Genomic DNA, 5,318 nt, shown 5'->3' on the forward strand with positions numbered 1-5,318 from the left:
CCTCCCTAGAGGAGGAAAGGTGCTGGACTTTGTTGGTGCCAGCAGCAGCGCTTGAGCGGCCACCATTTTAAATAGCCCCTCTCTGGAGCCCTTTTGCGCGCTGCTCATTGTCCCTCCACTGCCAGCCCCTGCTGCTTGCAAGACACAGGTAAGCAGCCACCGGGCTCGTGGTGCTCTTGCATCATTCCCCCCCCCCAAAATATAGTCTGGCCCCCCCACTAGGTCTGAGGGACAGTGGACCGGCCCCCTGCTGAAAAAGCTTGCTGACCACTGATCTAGTGCAACTGTTTCATTGAATACTGATGCTTTGATTTCTCTGTTGCTATCTGTGAGGGGCTATCTCTGAGAGCATTTTAAAATTGTTTTTCAAAGTGAACCAGGAAAATCACCAAATAAATGATTCATTCTACTCTTTATATAGATCTCTGTAGTCTCTCTCACTCTCTCCTTCCCTCCCTCCCTCCTGCTCTCCCCCTTTCACCCCTAAACATTCTGTGTCATTGAGTTCTCATGGGCTGTTTTAGTTTCCCCCCTCCTTGATAGGATTATTCCTACAAGGGCTTTTCTGCAAACCTAGTGTTGCCTTAGGTATACCCCAAGTCTGCCTATGCCTTTACTGTGGGTGGTGCAGTTTTGGCTCCAGATACACAAGCACAACAATACGCACTGGAGACAGAGGGCACGATGGAGGTGCTGCACTCCTTCTCAAGGGGTAGGTCAATAGCTGGAGGTTACACCTGGATTCATATTTGTCATTAGTGACCCCTGTGACTAGCTTTGTCTGTTGGCCAGGTATGGCCATATCTGGGTTAGAATAACTTGACCAAAGGAGCATACTATTCATGTATGCGACGACAGCAGCTCAGATACTACTGGCCCAGAGTCCCAACCAGAGACAAATAGTTGAAAAAGACGATGGACTATGCCGAAATGGCGACAATGACCAGGAAAATTAGAAATCAAGAAGACAGAAAGTTTAATAAGGAATGGGGGAAATTTAGAAGTTACCTAAGAGAACCCTGTAAACTACTATTAGGATTATAACAACAATTGTAACAAAAACTAAGGTAAAAATGAATTTTTAAGAAAAATTGAGAAATTATATGATGCAGTAGAAAATGGTTGACAATGGAACCAATGGAGGGAAGTCTAAGGATTCAAGGAATGCTATATGTTTATGATTATGATTATTCAAATTCAAATTTATATTGCAAAACTGAATAATTATAAAAACAAATAACTTGACCACTAGTCAGTGCGTTGTTAACCTCAAGACTGGATTGCTGCTCCTCAGTCACCCATTCCAACACTTGGTTGTCCACTAGGTCACCTGCTCAGGTGACTGTTCAGTCACTTGCTCCACTTCTCACTTGGTAAGTCAATATGTCAGCTAGACTGCTGCTCAGTGAGTCTGCTATTAATATTATTTTTACTATTAAATGTGTATACAGCCCTTCAGCTGAAGATCACGGGGTGGTTCACAACATAAAAAGGGGGGGAACACAAAATGCATATAAAGCAAAAGCAAACCAATAACCCCACTCCCACAAACACATTTAAATGGCCATAGAATGTCAAAGTCCTGGTTATAAAGAAATGTCATCGCCTGGGACTTAAAATATATGTAATGAAGGCACCGGACGAACTTCCCTGGGGAGAGCATTCCTCAGATGGGGAGCCACTGCAGAGAAGGCCCTTTCTCATGTTGCCACCCTCCACACCTCACGTGGAGGAGGCACACACACACAAAAAAGTCTCAGATCATGATTGCATCCAGCTGGCGGTTCCCTTGTTGTGAGAAGTGAACTTACAGGAAACCAGGCAGAGGGCCAGCCCTGTGCAACACCCTCTCATCAGATGTCAATGAGATGACAATATATAACCTTGTGAAGACATCTGAAGGCAGCCCTGTATAGGGAAGCTTAATGTTTGATGTTTTGTTGCGTTCTTTTACATTTTGTTGAAAGCCACCTAGAGTGGCTGGGGCAACCCAGCCAGATGAGTGGAGTACAGGAATTTTATTATTATTTTATTGCCCCAGTGAGCAATCTGGCAGCTGAATTGTGCACCAGCTGAAGTTTCTGAACAGACCTCAGAGGCAGTCCTACATATAACACAGTACCTCCACCATTTGCTCACTTGTTTTGCAGCTTGCTTTCTTGCTTGCTTGGTCAGCCACTCAATGAGGAGGACCTCAGTTGATCAGTCACTCTGCTGCTCATTTGGACATTTGATCATTCCACTGTCTGGCCAGTCGCTCCATCACTTGGTTGGTCACCCTGTCAGTCCCTTGGTCAGCCTGCTGCTCACTTGGTCAGTCACTCTGCCATTTGCTACACACCACATGATTGCTTGCTCTGCTACTTGGTCACTTGTTCAGTTGCATAAATTCAATCAATCAATAATGCCAGGTTGAATAAGGCTGCCCTAAATGCTTGCCTCTGACTGCCTCCCCTGAGGAAGATAGTGCCAGGTGTGTTCTTCTGGGGAGAGCATCCACAGACTGGGGAACCTCTTAAAAGGCTTTTTTCTCATGTGGCTGCCCTCTATCCCTCCCTCGAGTGAGAGACTTAGTACTAGACTGGTACAGGCTGTTGGTGTTCTGCATGAGATGCCAGCAGTAATGGCAGGAGAGACTACAGTGTTATTCACACTTCTCTGGGAGTGAGTGTCACTGAACTGAGCAGGACTTTTATCTAACTGGACATATATAGGATTGCACCCTTAGCATTCTCCACACTAAAACCCTGGTATCCCGGGAAAGGTGGGAAGGTGTCACTGATTCAGCTGTTGGCCATCTGATATTGAAAGCTATGAGGGACCATACTGCACTTAAACATTCTGTAATGCTTAAAAGGCTGCCAGATTAAGTACCCTAAAACTGGGCAGATAAGAGTTGGGGTCCCATTCAGTGCCGTCCTTGTTCTTGTACATCTTTTGTCTTACTGCTTTTCAGTTCTACAGTGCCACCCTGTGGTCAAAATATAAAAATGTTTCTCTTTCTTTAACAGCAATAGTAACTTTCCCACTGTTCTAAAAGAACCCAAAGCTGTCCTTTTGAATTCTAGGGTGAAAGGGGGTTATTTGTTTGTGTTTCTGACAGTTTGGTTGAACTGGGCAAAAGCTGTTGGCAGTGGGGGCTTCCATATCACAAGCTACACACAAAATCTCCCCGCCCCCTGCTGTCGTATATGAACACACCTCCGTAAGCATAAATATGCACATAGGCAGATGGTTATAGGGCACTGAGCAGCCCATGGCTCCTAGCAGATAGACCCAGTGACTTCCTATCTGAAACACAAAAGCTCTGTTTCCATTGCAAGCAAGAAGTGCACCCTGGGGAAGGGGTCAAGACGCTGCACGGCTTTTGCAGGTGGTCTTGGATCTCCCACTCTTCCCGACCCTCACATTTTATTTTATTTTTTGTCTGCATGGCAGCTGGGCACACTGCAAATCGCAGTGCCATGAGAACCTAGCTACAGCATCTTCCTTCTTCATTTGTAGAGGACCCAATCCACAGACAGTAGATGGGGGCTAGGAAAGCCATCGTTCAGAGAAATCCCTGATAGTGAGAGCCAGAATTTTGTTCCTCCCACCTAAGTCAGCCTAAATCTGCATCCAAACACATAAATCAGCAGACGCAATTTTTAGGCAGTTGTGTGTCATGGGCTTGTAACTCAAGTCTTCTATGTGCCCAGAGATATCCCTGTTTGCAAGTCTAGCAAACTAAACTCTTTGTTGTTGGTTTCTCCTGCTATGTCTCTATTAGAGAACAGGATTGTTGATTTTGAATAGTTAATTTGTAACACTGCAGCTTTATGAAATGCATTTAGTTGGTCAACCATAAAGCTTCCCTTGGATTCTGAACCATTAGATTCTGAACCATTAAACTCTTTGCTTTGATGGTACCACCTAGGTCACAGCATCACTCTGCCTGGGTCAGCTGACTCCCAGGGTCCTCCCCTGTCTTCTAGGCCCAGTAAAGCTCCACCTAACTTGTTGCTCGAAGACAGGAGTGCCTGGCGTGCTCTGGTCCATGGGGTCACGAAGAGTCGGACACGACTAAACGACTAAACAACAACAATTTGTTGCTCAGTCTGACCAACTTGTTCCTGGTGTGGAGACACTGCCCAAATCCCTGCTTGCTTCTGTGAACCTTGACCCCTGTCTGTGCCAAGCATTTGCTTCTGGCCCTCTGATATTTGTTCACTATAGGTTCTGGCTCATGTGGACTGCCAGCCCGTTACCGCCAGCCTCAAAACCTGGCTAACTAGGGCCTGACAACAGCTCTTGTGTGACAACAGCTCTTGTGTCTCCGAGGTTTTGAACGGCCACAAAATTAATCTGTGTGCACTGGAATGTACACAGGAGTGTGGACACCATCTGTCCGTGCATTTTGCTTTCAGTGGGGTGGATCCAGAGGGATGTCCCTTTTACTGTTTTAGCTACTCACCTGCATCTGGACCCTCTGATCCTATTTTGCTGCTCTGGAATTCAACACCTGTGTGTTTGGGACCACAACACTTACTTCTGGACTGGCAGCCATCTCCCATGGCTTAGAGGAAGCTCCTCAGGATCCAACTCAAAGGATGTACTTTCAGAAGTACATGTGAAATGACAACCCAACCCATATTTCAACCCAACCCATTATTCAAAGCACAGCTTTGAATAAAATACTTCATAAGGCATGGCTGATGCTTGCCTGACATTTAACATTTAAAACAACTAGGATTTTAAGAAATAAATTTGCATTGCACAACTAAAAGAGCCCCCTTTGCTCTCAAGACTCAGTACAGTGGTACCTCAGGTTACATACGCTTTAGGTCACATATGCTTCAGGTTACAGACTCCGCTAACCCAGAAATAGTGCTTCAGGTTAAGAACTTTGTTTCAGGATGAGAACAGAAATTGTGCTTCAGCGGTGCGGCAGCAGCAGGAGGCCCCATTAGCTAAAGTGCTTCAGGTTAAGAACGGACCTCCGGAACGAATTAAGTACTTAACCCGAGGTACCACTGTATGTGTGTTCTTCCTAAAAGTATTTGGTCAGTAATGATGTCACTGGATTTCTATGTGTACAACTGGTTTTTTCCAGAGCCAGCAACAACATGGAATTAACTGCAAGGCCAGTTAACTTGATCCTGAATCTTCCAAGGTTTTCTATGCCAGCGAAAAAGAGGAACTGCCATTACACAATCAACATCCTGCTTAAAGAAAGTACAATCCAGCCCCCCTCCCGCCGCTTCTTCTTCAGCGTTATGTAGCAATTGAGCAGCGAGCTGCAATTTGACAGGGGTTGTGCACATGTGTCCTTGTAAACT

Source organism: Podarcis raffonei, chromosome 2, assembly GCF_027172205.1.
Source record: "Podarcis raffonei isolate rPodRaf1 chromosome 2, rPodRaf1.pri, whole genome shotgun sequence".
Classification (NCBI taxonomy): Eukaryota; Metazoa; Chordata; class Lepidosauria; order Squamata; family Lacertidae; genus Podarcis; species Podarcis raffonei.